This window comes from Notamacropus eugenii, chromosome X (genome assembly GCF_028372415.1).
Source record: "Notamacropus eugenii isolate mMacEug1 chromosome X, mMacEug1.pri_v2, whole genome shotgun sequence".
NCBI lineage: Eukaryota > Metazoa > Chordata > Mammalia > Diprotodontia > Macropodidae > Notamacropus > Notamacropus eugenii.
This window is the reverse complement of record NC_092879.1, coordinates 41981970-42004603: the sequence shown is the minus strand read 5'-3', so window position 1 is coordinate 42004603 and position 22634 is coordinate 41981970. Positions and strand designations below refer to the sequence as shown.

Below are 22634 nucleotides of genomic sequence, written 5' to 3'. Positions count from 1 at the left end.
ATATGATCAAATGCCTAGACATTTGGTTAAATTTCTTAAGAATTCATTTTACTATGAGAGGCTCCTGTATTCACTCTACAGATACATTATGGTACCCAATCCACCCCAAATGTTCACATGGACTATTTATGCCAACCTGTGGTAGAACATTCCAAGCTCATATTGGTCTGATCAGCCACAGTCGGACACATTGTATCTTGACTCTAACATAGTGATGCCCTGTTTTGTCCTTTTTGAGAATGAAGGATAGCCACCAGTGGTACCATAAAATCGTTAGAGTTTAAAACAAACAAACAAACCTGTGTTCCAATCCTGAACGTTAGAATTGCTACCTGTACCACTTTGACCAAGTTGCTTAACGTTTTCTAGTTTTAGTTTCCTCCTCAGAGATCCCTTCCTGCTTGCAGTCCATTAACTTAGAAGTGATTTCATATCAGAACACTGATAATGGTAAAGTTTGGTGTCAACATAATAGCGGTCACAGAACCACCCATTGAGGTCCTGCTAGAATTCAGTAGATTGATGACTTGGTCAACTGGAAATCCAGCAGAACAAGGGGAAGTTGAAATCACTAAATGGAAGAGAACAAGCGGGTTTCTATACCTGCAATCAAACCATAACTAAGCAAAACAGAATGAACAATACTAATAGGAACTGACTATGCTAAATGGGACAAGTGGGGAAAATGCAAGGGCAACTGTTTTGTGTTCTTTGTTTTGTTTTGTGAGGCAATCAGAGTTAAGTGACTGGCACAGGGTCACACGGCTAGTAAGTGTTAAGTGTCTGAGGTAGGATTTGAATTCAGGTCTTCTTGACTCCAGGGCCAGTGCTCTGTCCACTGTAGCACCACCTAACTGCACCCCCCCCCCCCCAAAATGCATGTTCAACCTTAAGACCCAGAGCACAAAGAAACCAGAGAGGGAATATGTGGAATAGTACTGTGGCTGTAAAATGTCCAGTGAAGAGGAAGAAGGACAAGGTGTCACAGCCATGTCCAACTCGTCATCCTTAAGGAAACATTCACGGGAAAGCTAGAGTTGTTCCAGGTAGCTGGGAGTTCATTACTCTCATTGCTAGTTTGCTTGAAATAAAATGGTTATTTGCCACAATCATAAGATACTGAGATTACAGCTCTAGAGTTGAAGGGACCATCAGAGATCATCTAGTCCAACCCTTTCATTTTTATAAAGAAGGAAACTGAGACCCAGAAAAGTTAAGTGACTTGCCCAAGTTCACACAATTTTATAGATCTAGAGCTCAAAGGGATCTCAGAAACCAACTAGTCTCAACCCCTCATTTTATATATTGGGAAACTGAGACCCAGAAATGTTAAGTGACTCGCACAAGATTTTACAGGTAGTAAATAGTAAAGTCAGGAAGCAATGTCTTCTCCCTTCAAATCTTTCACCCTTTCTGCTAAGTTACAAAGCACTTCAACTCTCAGGCCTTTGGATCTTTTTGCTCAGGACACTCTTCCAGTACCTACTGATGACTTTTCACGTTGATTTCCAAGGATTTTAAACAGTGTTTGATTTTGTTGTTCCTGTTTAGATAACAAGTTCAGAGCATCTCTTTCAACCAAAGGACAAACGTACGAATGGACAGTAATACACATTTTAGCCATCTTGAGAAGTTAAAAAAAAAATCCCCACCCTTTCTACAGGTTTTTCTTGGCTCATGAAAGGGATCCTTCTGAATCGAACTTCTTCAAGCCGTGTGTGCTTTCTTTGGTTTTCTCAATATTGTGTTAGAATTTGCATTGATATGCCTGAAGTCCTGGCAAGGCAAGTACTCAGTTCTAGACCAGCATCTCCAAGGCCAGGACTCTTTGCTCACAATGAGGCCATTTGCATTTGAAGTTATTTTAGAGCTCAGCAGATGGGAATTTCTCCTCGGAGAGTAGCTCAGTCTGGGCAGAACACTGAAGGGCTATGAAGGGCTGAGGTCAAGGGTCAGTGGAGTGTTTCAAAATGCTGAGGGCTATGGAGGGACCATCACCAACAGTCTTGGAGAGATCCAGTCAATTTCCTTAGCCTCACATCTGGCCCAAATGCTGGAGAGAAGTATTAAGACACTACTTTCCATGCCCAGGGAACAGCTGCTTAGTACCAGACTGAGCCATTAAGAACATGTGTCCAAGGAAGGTGAGGATTTTTTTTTCCCTTTTTGCGTGTGAATTCATTTTTAAAATTTATTTCTTTTGGACTTTTGAAAAGAAACAACTTGAAAATGAGCAGAGTCAATGAAACCATGGAGATATGTGTGTGTGTGCTCCCCAAATCCCCTTAAGTATTTATCCTTAGAAGAACAGTGTTTCCTGCTTGTATTGAAGAAAAACTATCTGGCATCAGAGTGCCCGCTATAATAGAAAGGGCACTGGAATTGGAGACCAAAGAATTGGCTTCAGTTCCTGCCTGCACTACTTATTGCTGTATAACCTTGATAAATCATTTGACCTCTCTGAGCCTCAGATTTGTTCAGGTCTAAAATGAGAATGATCACCTATCCGCTCTCTTTCTCATAGGGATACAAACTGTAAAGTGCTATATGAAATTGGCATTGGCATTGTTATCATCACTCTTGTTACTTAAGTAGATGCTTTAACCACTCTTGAGCTCATTGGTACTGTAATTCCTTCCACAGGCAATATCAAAGGCCATCCCGGGATTTCTCCCATGTGACTCTTATCTTGGTTCTTCCTTAAATATTTTATGAAGACTATGTCCAATGTGCTGAAGACCTCCCTTCTTCCTGGTCTCCCAACGTCCCTAGAGCACTAGTGGAATATTTGGGCTGGCCTATTTCTTTTCCCAATGGCACATTTCCTGGGTGATAGCTTTGCTACTGCTTCTTACATGAAACTCATCACTGGAAGCATGTTACAGATACTTTACTCCCACCACTTTTCTCTCCGTTATCTTTTGGGTACCTGACAAGTTTGATTCTTGAGAGACAGTGCTGCTACGTGAGTCACAACTCTATAGATTCTGGAGACAGTGTTGCCTAATAGTAATAACATGACTAGGTAAAACTTATGTCAGAAATGAAAACTGAATGATGAAGATTATGATGATGATAGCATATATAGTTCTTTAAGGTTTGCCAAGGACTTTACAAATATCTTCTCATTTGATCTTTACAGCAAACCTGTGAAGTAGATACTATTACTATCTCCACTTAACAGGTTTTGAAATTGAGCCTGAAGGAGGTTAAATGTCTTACCTAGGATCACATTGCTATGAAGTATCTGAGGTAGGATTCCTACTCAGATCTCCTGGATTCCAAGTATAGTACTCTATTCACAGTACCACCTAGCTGGCCTAGTTTGGGGCTTAGAGATCATCTAGACCAGTAATTCTTTTGTTTAGGTAATCAGGTTTAAGTGTCTTGTCCAGAGTCACTCAACTAGTAAGTATCTGAGGTCATATTTGAACTCAGTTCCTCCTGACTCCAGGGCCAGTACTCTATCCACTAGGGTGCCACTTAGCTGGCCAGGAATTCTTAATCTTTTTTTGTCATGAACCCCTTTGACAGTCTAATGAAGCCTATGGTCCCTTTCTCAGAATAATGTTTTTAGATGTATTACATAAAATACATAGGGTTACAAAGGAAATCAACTATATTCAGATCCAGTTGTCAAAGTATTTTTTTAAAACAAGTTCGTAGAAATCCATGTTAAGAATTCCTATGATCTATGAAGTAAATCTCATGTTCCTGTCTATGAGATAAATACAGCAGTAGTGTTGCCTCTCCTCTTTGGGCACATCACTCTACCCCTTTCCCAAGGCTACCATTCAAGGTTCCTACTGAGCCTGTGGGTTCACTGAAAAAGGTTTTCCTGATTTTAAGCCAAAGGAAGGAGAGAAAGCACGTTGTTTCTCTCCTTTGCCCTCCCTCCTTAAAAATCAGGGTATTCATTATTTATTACATGGGCACTATATTCAGTTCTGTGAAAGACATTGAAAAAGACAACATTTCTTCCCTAAGGGGTTTATGTCAGAGAGAAAAAGGAATAGTTTAGTCATTCAAACACAGCCCAAGAAGGTGGCCAAGTCTCAGAGGCCTAAAGGTCCACTGCCCCGTCTCTCTTTTAAAATTCTCTTTCCCTCTCAACTTGTGTTCTTTATTCATTTCCCTCAGTGGAAAGGTCTTGTCAAGGGCAAATTTTGCATAAGAAGTAAGTTATCTGCAATTTCTGCCCAGAATGCTGAGTGGGTTCCTGTGATGCCAAGAAGGAGGTGCCAAGGGTGGCTTTGGAAAGATTGGTGATGCTGTAAGGTAGAAAGAAGGAGCTGCAGGTTCTGTCTCCCTCCTCCTCCTTTTTTTCCTCTTCACTTACCCCCTTGCAAGAGCTCACTACCCTGTAGGCCAGAGGGCGAGCTGCCCAAACATCCTTGGTGCCAGTCCAATCCAAGTTCTGAGAGAGTTATAGTGAAATTGATGAGAAATAAAGATTTATTATTAGAGAAATGAGAAAGCCATTGGATAGAGGACTCAGAGATAGAGTGAGGGCAGCTCAAGAGAAGGAAAAAGGTGGTGACACCTTGGATTCTTCCAAAAGGCTTGACCCCAATATTAATAGATTATAGGAATATAAAGGCACCTTTCATCTAGTCCTAACCCCTTAATTTGCTGTAGGGCAAAGAGACCCAGAGAGGTGCTGTGATTTACCTAAAGGCACATAGGTAGTTAGGCACAGAGTCAGAATTCGAACCCAGGCTCTCTGATTGTAAATCCAGTAAATTGTAAATTTCCCTTGTACCACACTGCTTCAGTGTCTTTGCAAGGAATGTTTCCCCTCTCCCCATCACTGTGCTCTATGCCTGCCCTGGCCATTTTTCCTCATAACTGCCTCTTGAAACTCATAGCTTCCTTCAAAGAAAACACTCTGCTCATGCGTTTCCTGTGAGCCTTCCTCAGTCATCCACTGGTTAACGCACTCTTCCTCCTTGATCCATTGCCTAGTTTTATTTTTTGCTTTTTTGGAAGCCTCTCTCCTATATGCCCCTTTTTCCTTTCACAGAACCACAGCCATAGTTCAGACTCTCATCACCTCTATAGCCTGCCCTATGGTCTTAGCCTTCTAATTGTTCTCTCTACTTCCAGTCTCTCTCCTCTCCAATTCATCCTCCACTCAACTGCTAAAGTGATTTTCCTGATGCTTAATGCATTTCCCTGCTCTAAAGTCTTCAGTAAGAAGAGAGGCCATATATAGGCTTTTGTTAAGGGTGGTCCTGACTCAGACTGGTACCCTATTCAAATTTGATACTGTAATGATGTGAGATATTGTCTCCTTTGATCCTTACAAGAACCCTGTGATATCAGTCCCATTTTATAGGTGAGAAAACTGAGGCTCAAAGAATTTAAGTGTCTTGCCCAGAGTCACCCAGGTAGTGAGTGTCTGAGGCAAGATTTGAACTCAGACTTTCCTGACTCCAGGTCCAGCATTCTAGCCACTGTACTACCTAGCTGCCATCATAAGATCAGCAGAGCAAAGTGTGGTGACTTAGATGGTCTTGGGACATCCGTCATGTTTGAATTGCCTCAGTTCTATGTAGGTTGGCCCTTTCTATGCCATTAAGTGACCAGGATGCCATGTCAGTGTGGTCAGTGGCTAACAGGAAGTTGCTTCAAGGAAGACACAGCTTGAACCTTAGACCCTTGGGCCAATCAAGTCATGGCGAGGGGACAGCTTTGTCACCCTTTGGGGAAAAATTAGACTAACCAGTATTTCAGGAGAGGGAGAAACCCTCATGGATAATGGTCCTTTTGTAGCTTTTCAGAGGAATTAATTTTGTTCTAATTTTTGATAACATATTATTTCAACACATCTAAAATGCTAATATATTCTCAACTGAATCAGTAGAAATGCAGAGATCTTGAAAATAGTTAAGGAAATAAAAGACTGTGATGCATCATAACACAGCTTAATACTGCAGTCATTTGCTGCTTGTTAATGTTTTGTTAGGCACGTGATCGATCAGTTATGACTGATGTTGCTTTGTAGCTTTGATATGAGTTGTGTTGCTGTTTGAGTGGTCTTCATTTCTGTAGTGGTTGTAATTGTTCATGTTGTTTTATTTTATTTTAATTTTTGTTCTATATGTTTTAATTTTTTTTCTATAATTTGAATTTTTTATATCGTGGTTATTTCCCATTCCTTATTCCCCAGCTCCTAACACTTCCTTTGTCACAAAGAAAGAACATGTCATCAAAACAAACTGTTCTAGAAACTACATCAGACAGTGTGTGTAACGTTTCACACCCATGGTCCACCACCCCTTTATCAAGAAAAGGGAAGGACTTTTCATCCTAGGTCCTCTGGATTCAAGAGGAGACAATGCATTTAATATAAATTCTGATATAGCTACATTAGATAGTGTGATTTTTGTTTACATCACGTCCATTGCTCCCTTAGTTCTGTTTTTCTTTACTCCAAAAATATGCTTAATGAAGAAATCATTGGGTCAGAGGGTATGAATCGTTTAGTAACTGTAGTACTCACTATAAGGTGAGTACTTTTCTCACCTTGTTTTCCAAAATGATTGGGCCAATTCAAAGCTTCAACAGGAATGATTTAGCTTCCCCACCCCCAACATTTCTGTCTTTTGTCATCAATTCCAATTTTCTGGATATGAGTTAAAACCTCAGAGTTGTCCATTTCTAAGTAAAGTGTTTTCCATATGACTGTGGATAGTTTGCATTTCCTCCTTTAAAAACTATTGAGAATTCCTGTTAAGATGAATACCTGACCAAGACATAGGCTCCTCAGCTCTCCTAACTATCCTAAATTATAATTGAAATAATCCAATGAGAATCTATAGTAACCAGCATCTTCTACCCCAGAAGAGCATGAAAAGTTATCCAGAAGTCTTAGGGCAATAGGAAATGGGGCCTCTTAAAGTTATAGCCAGTGTGACCAGAGATGGGACACATATGCTAGTCAATTCTCCGTGTTCAGATGTGGTAAAAACAACACGGCTCCCCTGACAAAGTCCTAGAGTGTTCATAAATCCCAACAAGAGAATCTTGGGAACCTGGGTAATTACCATGGTCAAACTGGTGCCTCTCAGTGTGATACCACAATGCTCAGACTGGAGCAAGCCCCCTGGTTCTAACACTGTCCTGAGACTCCAAAGAGATCTCTGAAGATCCAGTACTCTGAACCTCAAAGATCAGGGTGGGAAAGGCGATAATAATCCTAGGAGGTGGAGGTTACCACAGGATTCTAGAGGACTCAATAAGACCAAGCAAGGCTAACCACCTCATCCAAAAGTATAAGTCGGGTCAGAGCCTACCTTTGACTCAAAGCCCCAATTTAGGAACTATAGCTGGAGATATGAGTAAATCAAAGCAAACTTTGGCCAGTATAAATATTATTGCAGTTCTAACTCCATAACAATTGAAAGCAGAGATTTAAGTCTATGAATTTTCCAGAAGGACTATATAAATACATAAAAGAAATGATGCAAGGGATTAAAAATGAAATCAATGCTCTTGAGGAGAGAACTAGATAAAAACCGAATAGCTTAGAAACGAAAATAGTCAAACTTACCCAAGAAATGGCCTCCCTTAGAACTGAGTGTCTAAACAGAAATCATAACTCCATGAGACAGTAAGAAATTGAATAACAAAGTCAAGACTAAAGGAAAAAAATAAAGAAAATGTAAGATGTCTGCCATCAATAGCAATTGACTTGTAAAACAGGTCAAAGAGAGATGATTTAAGACTCACAGGACTCCCTATAAACCACAATTAAGAAGAAAAGAAGCCCAACTCCAAATGTCAAAGAATCATAAATGAAAACTGTCCTATTCTTTATGAACCAGAGGGAAAGTAAAGAGAGAAAGAATGCACCAGTCACCTCCTGAAAGGAATTCCAAAAGGAATGTCCCAAGAATGTCATAGGCAAAAACCAAAAAGAATAAAACAAAATCCAAAAGCATGCAGAAAGAAGTAATTCAAGTATGAAGGAACTACAGTCAGGATCACAATAGAACTGGCAGTTTCTACTTAAAATAAAAGGAGACCTTAAATTATAATATTCTGAAAGGCAAAAGATATAGGCTTACAACCAACAATAATTTGTCCTTCAAAACTAAATTTATTCCTGTAGGGAAAAAATTCTCAATGGAATAAAGGGTTTTCAAACATTCCTGATGAAAAGGACAGAGATGAATAGGAACTTTGAAATATAAACACGAACCTAGAGGAAATTTTGATTTGAACAATTGGACAGAGCTGTATGCTATCATGCTAACATTTTAATAGAGGGAGAAGAAATATGTCCCTTCACAAGCTTAATGTCTTTAAAGTGTATTGAGGAAGTTAAATAAGAAAGCAGAAGTTCTGGGGGTCGATTAATTCTGTTCTGAAGGTTTGAGAAAGAGAAGGGGAGAGTAAAAGGAGGAATATGGTATTATATTCTTTATACAAAGGAGGAAGGAAAGGGTGGAACTTGCTATTTTTCATAATTGGAAAAAATCAAGAATATACATTGAAGATGGGGAGAATAAAGGGGGCATTAGTGGAACCTGACTCTTACCTGAGTTTGTTTAAAGGGATATATTCTCATTTTTCTTTCTCTGTTTTTCCCTTTCTCCCTCTTTCCCTTTCTCCCTCTCTGTATATAATTCTCTCTGTCTCTGTCTCTGTCTGTCTGTCTGTCTGTCTGTCTGTCTCTCTGTGTCTCTCTCTCTCTCTCTCTCTCTCTCTCTCTCTCTCTCTCTCTCTCTCTCTCTCTCACACACACACACACACACACACACACACACACACAAATTAATCAAACTCAGCTACGAGTTTTTGAGAGAATATTGGGTTAAGAGGAAGAATAATGCCAGGAAATAAATTAACACAGTAAAAGCGACCTTCTTCATCTCAACAGGGAGACTAAAAGGGAGTAAATAAAGAAAAGAAAAAAAAATGGAATCTGTGAGAGTGCCTTAGATGGCTTCTTCGACAATTAGGGAACGACTGAAGAAATTGTGCTCTGTGAATGTAGTGGAATGTTGTTCTGGCTTAAGAAATGATTAAAGATAATTTCAGAGAATCCTCAGTAATATGAATATGATATGAACCAAGAAAACAATTTATACATGGAAAATAGTGCTGTAAAGAAAAAATACCTTTGAAAGTCTTAAAAACTCTGATCAAAGCAGTGATTAACCATGTCTCTAAAGGCCCTGTGATGCATATGATGAATCATGTTACCCTTTTCTTGACAGAGGAGTACAGGATATATAAGATGCAGAGGCCTACATTAGATATGGCCATTGTGTGGAATCATTCTGCTTAACATGTTTTTCCCCATTTCTGTCAATCAATGAGTGAGGGGGTGTTGGTGTCAAAGAAGATGGACAGTAATATTAATGCTCTCCAAATTTAGATTGCTGAATTTTTTTAACGCACGTAAGGTAACAAGAAGACATACATAAGCAGGAGATTTTTGAAAGTAAGGTATAGAGTTTAGTAGACTTTTTTTTTAAAGTTAAGCAATATGAAGTGGAGAGTCATTATTTTATATACAATCCTCTTTTTGCATTCTGCTTTGTATGTGGAAATATTTTTGTCATGTTTAGGTTCAGAATAAAAATTTTAAAAGCAAAAATAACTATCATTTGACCACTCCCCTATTGGTAAATGACTTTTTTCTTAGATATTTGTATAAATCCTCTTTGTATCTTGACTAAAATGTTCTTATACAGAGTCAGAGATCTGGAGTGTTTGACATGTACTCTAAGGAGATCAAAGGTAGAACAGAAGATCTCATATCTATGGCAGCACTTTTGCTGTACCAATGTTTTTGTCCTTCATAATCAAAGAGCACCAAAATGATATCACAAAGTCCAGGTCAAGGAACAGTGTGTCCGACTATTTCTGATCAAACCAATTATGAACTTGGAAGACTACCACAGATCAGGCATAAACAGTCAACATGAACACTTGAAAAGAAGATGTCTCTAAATTTGTGCATCTCCCATTTCTTTTGAGTTACTACGGTTAGACCCATTACTTGACAAATACCTATATGAATTGTGGTACATGAATGACAGGTAATTTTAGGGCCCCCTCAGAAATTATGGATGTGAAAAATTCAGAGAAGTGTATAAAAGACAGAGAGTGATGTGAGCAAACCAGGTAAATGATATGTAAAATAACTGCAAATAGAAAGAACAACAAACCTCTGAATGCTGGGTAATTTTAAAGACCAGACTTGTTCCTGGAAAAAAGTTGAGAAAATGGACCATCACTATTTCTTCTTTACCTGTATGTATGGAACACTGTATATACTATTAGATGTAGTTGATGCTTTGATTAACTTTGCCAAAGTATTTTCCTTTTTCTCTTTTAATATTTGTTACCAAGCTCACTGGGTAGGTTTGGAGAGGGATGTATATGGACATGCCTGTAATGTACAAACAGAAGAGATGTCCATCTGCCTGTCTGTCTGTATCTAATCAGTTTCCTTCCTCCATTTGTTCATATTCTTGGGTTTGTCAAACTTACTATGTTTATTTTTTTATACTTTTTGCTTGTATCTTCTTTTCAACTGGCTGACTGTTCTGTTGTTTTATCCAATAGCAAATAGTTTGCATGATCATTGCTATGCTGATATAATTTGAGATCCAGTCATTCTAGGCATCTTTAATTTCTGTTGGTTACTTACTCATTTTCCCCACAATTTCCTTTGAAATTCATTGCCTTTTGTGCTTCCAGTTGAATTTTGTTTTTCTTATACCTAGTTTTATAAAGTAGTCCCTGTATGCTAAATCTATAAATTAATTTTGCTCTTATAATTTGTATGGCATTGGTTTCAATAAATCGAAACCAATAAATATCTCTCCAGTTATTTGTCTTCCTTTATATTTGTAAGGAGGGTTTTCTAGTTATAGTTAATTCCTGAGTGTATCTCAGTAGAATAGCTCTCAAATATTTTATACATTTTGTGGTTATTTTAAATGGAATTTCTCTATGTCGTCTTCCTGGCTTTTATTAGCAATATATGAAAAAGTTCATGATATTTATGGGTTTCCTTTGTTTATAGATTCTTTACTGAAGTTATCGTTGCAATTAATATTTTCATTCAATTTATATGATTCTGTAAATAAAAAATCATGTCCTCTGCACAAAGAGGTAATTTTCCCTTCTTTAGGAGGATTTGTAGCATTTAGTAGCATTTGCCTGTGCTTATTCTTTCAATTTCTACTCTGGTAAAACTGTGCTAGCTAGAATTTTTAGTACTTTGTCTTCTTCTAGTAGAGGCAATGAGAACCCTTGTCCATCCTCCTGATCTTAATGTGAAACTTCTAGTATTTATGATACAAATAATGCAGGCTCTTGGTTTTAATGGATATTTTTTATCATGTTACGGAAGAGTATTTATATTATTATATTTTCTTGGTGTTCACATAAATGAATGTAATATTTGATTGATGGCTTTTTCTCGCTCATTTGATAGGAGCATGTTTTTATTATGTTTGTTGTTCGCATGATTTATTCTGTTTATAATCTTCCCAATTTGCATACCTGGTATAAAGCTGGTATAACAAGTAAAAAATTTAAATATAATTATGTCAAATCTAGCTTCTTTGCTAGTATTTTATTTTAATTTTGTTAATATTCATTAGTAATGATACTCAATAATTTCCTTTCTCTGTTTTATATGTGAGATGAGTGCTGTTATCCCCACTTTACAGATGGGGAAACTGCAGCTGAGCAGTTAGACCAGGGTCGCAAAACCTATAGGTGCCTGAGGAAGGATTTGAACTTAAGTCTTACAGACTCTACATCCAGCATTTAGCAGAGAGGTTAATTGTTCTGTATATAGTTGATAAAATTCATTGGTAAACCTATCTGGATTTTTTTCAATTTGAAAGGTTATTTAAGATTTGCTCAATTTCTCATTTTTTCTGGTTGTTTCGTTGTTGTTCAGTCACATCTGACTCTGTGAGCCCATTTGAAGCTTTCTTGGCAAAAATACTAAAGTGGTTTGCCCTTTTCTTCTCTAGCTCATTTTACAAATTAGGAAACTGAGGCAAATAAGGTTAAGTGACTTGTACAGGATCATACAGCTTGTAGGTGCCTGAGGCTGGATTTGAACTTGGGAAGATGTGTCTTCCTGACTCCAGGCTGAGCACTCTATCTACTGAACCACCTTGCTGATTGTTTAGATCCTCTATTTCTACTTCAATAATCTGAATGTTTTATCTTTTTATAGTTATTCATCCATTTCTTTTAAGCTTTCACTTTTGTTGGCAGATAATTTGACATATAGTTTTTTTTTTTAAAATAACATTTATTTTTACCCTCCCTTGTGAATTGGTGATTTCTTAATTTTTTTTTAAATCATTGATTTGGTTTTCTTATCTCTCTAATCAAATTATCTGGCACTTTGGTAATTTATCACTAAAAAAATAGACTAAAAGCCCAGCACTTGGCTTTGTCCATCGCCTCAACAGTATTTTTAAAATTAGCTAGCTTCTAAGGTTTCTACTTTCTGTCTTATTTTGGAATTATTAATTTGTCAAATTAATAATTTGGTAAGTAAAATTTGACAAGTTAACAATCCCAAAAGAAGAAATCTTTTAAAAAAGCAAGACTGAATTTGAAAGCAAAAATATTGGTGAGATGAAAACTAACTTAACCAGTCACTATACTGACTTGTTTTATAATTATATGATTAATTCATAGATTTCATTTTTCTTTTTACTTGGCATAAATGTTTAAGCATATAAATTTTTCTCTAAGGGCTACTCCCATGCGTGCCACAAAGGTTGCTGTATTGTCATATTCTTATAATTTTCTTTGATACTATTATTTGTTTCTATACCTTTTTCTTTAATCAACTATTCTTTAGAATCACATTATTTAGCTTTCATTTAAATCTGAGTGTTTTAATGATATTTCTTATTGATTAGCATTTTATTGTGTTATGGTTAGATGTAATGTGTTTAATGTTGGTCTTTCTGAATTTATTTATAAGTTATATATGTTCTGGCATGTTACCAATTTTTGTAAAAGTGCCAGATGAGACCAAAAAATAAGTATTCTCCATAAGTTTATTATCCATAAACAGCCAAATAGCTGTCATATATAATTTTCTTTTAAAATTTTTCTTTTTAACATATGTATTTAATATTTCCTCCCAATTATATTTAAAAACATTTTTAACATTTAGGTTTTTTTAAATTTTGAGTTCTAAATTCCCTCCCTTAATCCCCTCCCCCTCATTGATAAGATAGGTTATATATGCAGTCTTGCAAAACATATTTCCCTATTAGTCATGTCTGTTTTTAAAATGTTATATTGGAAACCTTAGGCTCATTTATCACCTCTCGGGACCTCAGTTTTCCTCATCTGTAAAATGAGGAGGTTAAATTAGATGAACTCCTGAAGTTCCGTTCTAGTTCTAAGATCCCTGATTTAACTCTAAATGAATCTTTGTGTTTCTTGTAAATAATAAATTCTTGAGTTTTGTTTTCTAGTAAATTTTTATACCTTCCCTCATTTTATGAGTTCACTCCATTCATATTCACAGCTAAGATCATTAAGTTTGTTCACCCCTCTAAATTCTGTTGTAATGTTTCTTTTCTTCTTCTCCTTACTGGTTCCCTTACCCCCAAGCTCTTTAGAAGCATATCAAAATCTCTAACTATAGATTTCTTTCTCTGCTGTCTCCCTCTGCTATTCTCTACTATGGATTTCTCTGTAGAAAATAATGTATATTTCACTTCTATTAAAGAGCTATCCTTTCTCCTAATGCAATATGCTTAATTCTGGAGAAGAAGTAATTTAATAAGGGTCCTTTCATTTTTTGCTGTTTTGTATCACATTCTATTCTTTAATATCTTCCCGTTGAAAAATCTCACGTAGTTTAGGTTGCCTGTGACATTGTCTCTTTAATCCTGAAGTGCAAGAATTTGGTGACCACATTTATGAGCTAGTTAAAGTTTTTCAATGTAGGCATTCTGATGATTCTATTCATTTGTATCCTGTAGTTTATTTTCAGTATTTCTGAACAGTTTTTGTATTTCTTAAAATACGACATTCATAGTCTTCATTTATTTGTCCTTTCTAGGAGAGCAATAGTTCTCAAAGCAGCTTACTGAACTCCTTCCTATACCCTTGTGGGTTTGCTATATGGAAATTTGAAATCTTCCAACTTTTTTTGTTTGTTTTTCTATTACTATGTAGTTTGTGTTTTTATTTTTTATTTGGGCTGATCCACCTCACTCCTCAGAGAAGTTTACTGTTTAACTGAGATTTCTCACTATCTTTTCCCCCCTATGTTGTCATTCCTTAAGGACAGAGAGTGTTCGATATAATGGAAATAGCTCTCAAGTCACAGGACCTGGGTTTTAAGACCACTACTGATGCTTATTACCTATGTGACCTTAGGCAAAACATTTCACTTCCATTGACCTCAGTTTCCTAATCTGTAAAATACAGGGACTAGACCAGATGACCTTTAAAGATTCCTTCCAGCTTTGCATATATGATTTGATAATTATATTCTTGAATCTTTCCTTCGTCAATCTTATTTTCAATCTTATATATACCAGATTTTTCTTTATATTTCTAATGTATTCCACAAGTTCTTGTGATTGACATATATATATATATACACACATGTATATATATATATATATATATGTGTGTGTGTGTGTGTGTCTTCTCTTGTGAGATATCTAAATCTGTCTGTATTCTCTTAGATGTATAAGTTATTAGCACATTCTTGTTTTGTTTTGTTTTTTTCATGAGATTTCTCTTTACTTGCTTGTACAGCATAGATGTCAGAGGACTTGAGTTTAAATGTAATCTTTGGTATTAACTACCACTGCGACCTTGGACAAGTGGCATAACTTCCTTGAGCCTTAATTACCTCAACTGTAAAATGAGGAGCTTGAATTGTAGAGCTTTTGAGTTCTCTTACAGATCTATAACTCCTAAGTAGTACTTAATTGATTTGGAGACCATGTATTACTTACTTGCTTCTTAGAGGGTTTTTTTGTTTGTTTTTTATGCAAGCTTTTTTCTTTAAACATTTCCCCCTTACATTCTTTTTGTTGTTGCTCATTTATTTTGTTTGGCACCTTTGACACTGTTTTGAGGTGTTACGTGTATCTCTGGGCTTATATACGCCTATCCACTTAGCCATCTTTTTGGCATCTCCCCTGCAATTTTGAACTCTACAAGCTGAAATGTGGTTACTTTTCTGATATAGAAATTATTGTGGACTTATCAGGAAGGTCTCAGACATCCTATGGTCTGTGATAATGATGCGAATGCTATTTCAATGGATGATCTCATCAAGGTGCATCCTTCTTTCACTGCTGCAGTGTCAACCCCACCCCTGTACCTTCTGATCTTGTAGTATTCTTGTCCATATGTAATCTCCTATCGTATTCATGTCTATATCCTCCCATAAATCTTTAAAATAGGATCAACCCAGCTCTTGAGGCCTTTCTCTGTCTCCATCTTTTAACTTCCCAGCTGAGTCATGCTTGGAAGAATGAAGTTGATTGCTTGGTTGTGTCCCACTTAATTTTCAAAAATATGAATTCAGTTCTGATTTAAGCTGATTCATGTTTAAAAAAAAACGCTTGATTTTTCTTCATGGGTTACTTCATTTTCAGGTTGTGCAACTTAGTCTGGTTTGTTACAATGACTACATCGCAAGCCACATGGTAAGAGGGTTCTTCCCAATTGGAGATTCTCCTTTTCTTAACTGAAGGAAGAATTTTTCCATCTGTAGTTGGGAAGAATTGCTCACAAATTATCTTTTATTGAAAGTCAAATAAGCAAGCTAATTATTTGTTTACCTAACAGGTTATGTGTTGATTAAAGGACATTAGTGGCAATTAAAACACATTTTGCTTGTATGGGCAAAATTGCATTGAAGCTTAACAGAACTTTACTGACAGTTTTCACAAATTTCAGGAGATGGGGAGATTATTCCCAGAAATATAATTTTCTTCTGCAGATGGAATTTCATATCTGTTTTCCCAGCTCTGAATCATATGGGATTTTCTGGGTTCACAATGATAAAGAGGAAAGGGGAAGTGGTGAGAGCCTGGGTCATCAGATCCCCTTTTCCCCCCCTAAGTTTACCTACGTTTTTACACTAGAGTTATTATTCATCAAAGAAAAGTAATATTTGTAATTTGGTTTGAGTTTTACATCTTGTTGCCTTTTTAAATATGGGCATTGGAGTGGTCCATTTCTAAGCTATCTAGATCACATCTTACCTTAAAAGGAATCCATACCTAAACCTATCTAACAAGAGGGTCTTTCAGCCTGTTCTTGAAGACCTGCAATGTGTGGTAACCCATGACCTCACAAGGCAGTCTCTTCCACTTTTTGGTAGTCTCAAATCATAGTTGTCTGAACTTTGTACCTTCTATCTTATGCCACTGGTTCTGCTCTCTGGGTTCACTCAGAATAAATCTCCTCATGCTTTCACATGACAGTCCTTCAAATGTACAAATGAAGCTACCATCTCCCCAGAATTTCTGAGGCTAAACGTCATGAATTCCTTCAAATGAGCCTCCTATCCCATCCTGATTATTTCCCTCTGGATGCTTTTCAGTTTGTTAATATCCTTGCTTGAATGTGCTGTCCCAAAATGAATATGGTCTTTCAGACATGCTCTGACCAGCACAGATAACAGCAAAGCTATCACTTCCTTTTTGTCTGGGGATCTATTCGTTTCTTAGTGTAACCCAAGGTTGCACCAGCTTTTGGGGCTAGAGCATCACATGGTTAATCATCATTTTCATCTTGTATTTGAGAAGCTCATTTTTTTTTACCCCGTGTTGACTTCACATTTAATTCACTGAATTTCATCTCAATAGATTCAGCCTAAGTCTGGAGACTTCCAAGATCTTTTTTTATCATCATAATAACACCAGTAAGTGTTGTGAGGATTAAATGAAATAACATTTGTAAAATCCTTAGCACAGTTCCTGGCCCTTAGTTAGCACCGTATAAATGTTTATTGCCTCTCTCTTTTATATATCTTAATGCATCACATAGTTGTTATTATTGATATTAATAATAGTATTGTTATAATTAATATTTATATAGGTACCTATATAAGTGCCTACTATGTGCCCAATACTGTGCTCAGTTCTTTTACAAGTGTTATCTCATTTGATCCTTACAGCAACTGTAGGACGTAGGTGCTAATATAGCTCCATTTTACACATGAGGAAACGGAAGCAGACAGGTTATGTGACTTGCTCACAGTGACACAGTAAGTGAAGTGAAATTGGCCTCTCCATTTTCTCTCTCAAACCTGGGAGCCACGAGTGCCTAAAGTGACTGGACACTCAAAGAAAACTATTGCTTGGATTTAGGGACTGCCTGAGAACTGAAGCTCTCACCTCTTGCCAACTCTGCCTGACCCCTCATGCAAAGCAAGGCCTCCATTGCCATCAATAAGAAGAAAATCCCATATGAATGGGCTTTAGGAGAGGGGTTACATAAGGGTTTGATGTCACAGAGCTAGTATGTGTCTGAGGCTGGATTTGAACTCAGGTCTTCCCAACTCTAGGTCCAGAGCTTTGTTCACTGTGTAGCCTAGCTGCTTCTGGAATGTTGACACTGTCATGCAATACATTAACTCTCCTTCCCAGCCCTTTTCTCATCCTGCAGTACCTCCCTCCTTCTTCAACACCATTTATTCTTGATAGAGGAAAGGGAAAGCTCCTAGACAATGTTAACCATTGGAGCTGCCACATAGGTAACTCCAAGGTCAAAAGTTTGAGGATCCAGCCTTCCATCAAGAAAAGGAGAATTTCCTGGGCCCCTTCAGGAGAGAAGATCATGTACATGTCTCCTCCTGCAAGGGGGAACATCAGCAGTCAGTCAACAAACATTTATTCAATTCTTTCTATTTCAATTTTTTTCTTGCACTGGGTTAAGTTCCAGGGGATATAAAGACCAAAGCAAAACAGTCCTTGCCATCAAGGAACTTCTATTCTATTGGGAAAGAAGACCACACACACACATACACACATGGCATAGATAAATCGAATGTGTCTACCTTGTAGGGAAAGGCACTTACCCCTGAGGACTAATGCCGTGATATGAGGAAACAAATGATCTGTACCTTGTCCATATTATTGTGTATTAAAAAGATAGTGTGAGTCTGATAGGACTTGGGGTGGGAGTGGGAAGGGTGACCTGTCTAGTTGTCCCAAATATATTTCCTTTCTTAAGGCAATCCAAACTGCTAGGTGGCAGTCTGGATCTGTAAATCTTTATGACCCTATGGTAAATGGGCCTACTAGAAAGGAAGAGAATTCAATTGATGATTTATGTGCTACTGTGAGTCCTTGGCATTTTCTGTAGTTTTTATGGAGTTTAAGAAAGGCTTGTATACACACACACATACACACACACGCACACACGTATATACATACAACTGGAGTGCTTGCATGAGGTCCTTTGTCCCACATATGAGGAAACTGAGTTTTTAGCTGTTTGTAGATTTCACCTAAGTGAATTCTGGATGGAAAGGTCAGATGTCAACATGAGGGCCATTGGAACTCCTAGGTACCACAGAGATTAGTTGCGGTAGAGCTCATAGTCAGTATGTAACCCTAGAAGGCCATACTTTTTTCAAAAAGGAACACAGTAGATAAAAGCAGTGGCAGATTTGACTCATATGTATGTATATACTCAAATGATTACTTCCTCATATATGGAAATCTCAGACTCAAGGGGGAAAAATAAGATGGAAAGTGCTTCACTGAAGATCCATATTTTGAAGCAAAATTGTTGTTGAGATATTAGAAATTGACGCAATATTGTTGTTGTCCAACTGTGCAGAAGGAGCAATTAAGTTCGAGAGTTTAGGAAACAGATCAAAAGCTGGATATAATGTTAGACATAATGCTAATGACATCAGGTTCATGTAGCTGGCATATGATGCAGGCATGATATTTGAGTGGTGGTGGTGGCGGTGACGGTGTATTTAAATTGTCCAGAAATCTGCTGACAGCTCTGTCTCTACCAAATCCAGAACCACTGATCGATCCATGATTTGCCTTATTCACATTTTTCTCTTTCAAAAGATAAATAAAATTCCTGGCTTTGCTATAGCTCACTCTCTGAGCTTGTAAAAATTATCCCTCCTGCCTGGTCCTCAGTTTCTCTATCAGGATTATCCCCCTCCCTCTCTACTGACCTCAGAATTGACTGGATGTGAAAGCATTGAGAAAGTCTAAGTTCACTGAATAAATGTATGGCATTATACTTGTGTTCTCAAGGAGGTATTTTGTTCTCATCCAGCTGTGCTAAGAAATAAGCAGGAACAAGCCCTGATCTTGCTCAGTAGACCATCTAGCTCTTCAACCTTACACAGCTCTAATTGTATCTAATGAAAGAAAAGTAACATTTTTAGGTCCCAGTTACAGGAAACATTTTAAATAGAACTGGCCTGGGGCACTTTTTAAAATAAAATCTAAATAATGCAAGATTGTTAGTGGGAGCTGGGCCAGGGCAGGATTATACACCTCATAAAAATCAGCCTCAGCTCCAGACTATCAGGCTGCTTCGGCCTTGGACTCGACAGCACAGGCCTCATGGCTCAGTCCTAAGGTGGGCATGACCACCAGCTAGGTGGACCTCCGACTCCTTTGTGACTTGACAAAACCAGAGAGGCACGGGAAATGGACCAGGGGTCAAAAAGATGAGGATAGAGTACCGAGTAGGAGCAGATTGTGAATTAGACCTCAACTGATCCAAGGGGAAATAGGAAACCTCTAGAATTTGGTGGGTAGTGAGGCTAACGTGACCAAATGGGCATTTTGGGAAGGTATAATGGATAAAGTGCCAGGCAGACCTGGTTTCAAATTCCACTTTAAAAACTTACTAGATGTGTGAGCTTGGGCAAATCACTTAATCATTCTCTGCCTCAGTTTCCTCGTTTGTAAAAAGGGAATAATAATATCTATAGCACCTCACCAGGTAATTGTGGGGATCAAATTAGATAATATAAAGTACTTTGCAAACTGTATGTAGCTCTATATAGCTGTATTCCATAATTATTGTATCTTCCAAAGCACCCCATTCTAAGTTCAGATAGGTGTTTACTTCTATATGAACCTAAAATCTGTCCTCTGTAATTTCCATCCAATTCTGCTCATTCTCTTCTTTACAATCACATAGAATTAGCCTAATCCCTCTGTCTCAGGACAGTGCTTCAGGTATTTGAACATACTAATACATACCCACCCCACCCACCACGACTTGCCTTTTCAGTCATTCAGTTCATTAACTTTTATCAAGTCCCTACTATGTGCAGGCACAGGATAATAAATATCCCCAGTTGCTTCAACCAGTCTGTTCCCCATCCTTCCCAGAACTGTGGTTCCCTGAATTGAACCCCAAATACCAGACATAGCAGGGTCAAGGTACAGGGCAGTTGGATTTTACCTTAGAATAATAGATTTTTGGAGATTAAAGAGTCATCTAGTGCAGCCTGTACCCAAAGAAGAATTTCCTCTTGTCAGAAAAAGGAGCATTTTATGTCAGGTACTCTGCTACGTACTCGAAATATAAATGGAAGCAAAAAGCCAGTTTTTGCCCCCAAATTTTCAATTCTAATGGGGCAACTGGAGCTGATAAACAGGGATAGAAGGGGACATGGTAGCAAAGTTAAGAGTCAGAAACAAAGCATGGGTTCTTTCATCAAAATGGAGCTTCCTGGAGGAATTCCCTAATGGGAGAAGGGAGGTATGGGGCTGGAGAGATGTTCTAAGGTAAGAAGGCCTCATAGTCAATAAGTGGTCATCCAGCCTCTGCCTAAAGACCCCCCAGTGAAGAACAACTTCTGCCTCTTGGCGCAGCTTATTCCACTTTATTAGGCTCCCATTGTTAGGAGCTTTTAAATTAAATCTAAATTTGCCTTTTTTCAACTTTTACCCTTTTTTTGCTAGCTCTGTTCTCTGGGGTCAAACGGAACAAGATACTTGCCTCTTCTGCAACGATCATCTCCAATGCCCTCCTCTCCCCACCCCCAATTCTTTTCTTTTCCAGGTTAAAAATTTTCATTTCTTTCTAGCACTCCTCATATAGTATGAACTTAGAGTCTGTCACCATCTTGGTGGCCTCCTCTGGACAATCTCCAGCTTCTGGATGTCCTTCTTGCAATTTTGCACCCAGAAATAAGCACAGTACTCTCTATTTGTGGCCCAACCATACAAGAATGTGGTCTCTTGCCTGACTGACTTAAACTTGACCCTTTCTGGCCAGTTTAGTCCCATTGATGCTTAAATGACATAGTTCCTCTTTGTCCTTTTCCTAGGGCAGACACCAATTTGATAGTTAATTTAAGCTAATGACCATCCTATAGAACCCCTTTCATCCCTACTAGGATCAGAGATCATCAGTTTTCCATCCCTTAGAATTTAGTCTTCTCTCTAATTAGGGATAGATTAAAACAGGCTCCTTCAAATGGAGTGGAAGAAAGCTGAGTGGTATATTATTCAAGTCTATAAAGTTTGAGAAAAGAATGGAGGTGAACATACATTGTTGTCTTCCGCTGTCATCTTCCTGGTCATGTATCTGTCTTGGGTTTTCTATCAATTTGTATTTTGCTCTATATTTCTAATACTTCTATGTAATTTTCTTATACTATTTCCTAGTATTTGATGTTTTTTTTTTTTAGTTCTTCATGTTGTTTTTTTGAAAAACTTATTCTAAGATGACGTACGTGTATTGTGCCTTCAAGGCCAGTTTTGCTAGTGTTCTTCCATTTAAAAAAAACAACAACAAACTTTGGGCAATTTTTTCCTACTATTCTGTTTTCAAGTTCTAGATCTACTGTTCACTTTTTTCACTCTCCCATTGTTTTAAATTCTCTACTTCTATTCTTGTCTTTTTAATTTTTTTCTTTGATTGCTTCTTCCCTAACTTCCTTAGTTTTCAGTGATTTTATTGCTCTTTTGCACCATTCTAGAGGTTCTGAACCTTTTTGCAATTTTTGTCTGATTATTACTTATGTATTAATTATTTATGTATGCTTGCAAGAAGTCTCTTGGTGGCTATAGTAATTTCTGTTTCATTAAGTTTTTTTTAATTGACTTCTTTCATTTCATGTTTCTTGTTCATTATATTTCATCCTTGCCTTGATGATTTACTCACTTAAAAATAAATTTTCTTATTATTTCTCAGATACATTTCTTACTTTTTCAGTTTAGAACTTTCCTTCTGAAATGCAGATCATCTTAACTGTCCTTCACCCTATAACTTCCCAACCAGTGTACTGCATATACTGTCATTGAAATATCAACAGGAGAATGATTTTCTATCAGCTATTTAGTGTTCATTACTATCACTTTGTTTTCATTGGCATATTTCTTACCATTCTGAGATAATGGAGAAGACTGGTCTTAGACCTGATCTGTCCCTCAGGCTCTTTCCAATAGGGTGTTGGATCAAGTCCTCTCCCATCCAATAATAGCTGATGGTGATAGCTAACATTTATGTAGTTATGTACTATGTACCATGCCCTGTGCTAAGCACTTTACAAATATTATCTCATTTGATCCTCATAACAACCCTGGGAGGTGGATGATATCCCCATTTTACAGGTGAGGAAGCTGAGGCAGACAGAAGTTAAG

At 37.5% G+C, this 22634-nt stretch overlaps 1 protein-coding gene across 1 annotated transcript in view; it reads left to right on the top strand.

The window, feature by feature from the left end:
- The window catches only part of IL1RAPL2 (interleukin 1 receptor accessory protein like 2), a 954343-nt gene that overhangs the window by 511396 nt on the left and 420313 nt on the right, over positions 1-22634 (top strand). The window lies entirely within an intron of this gene.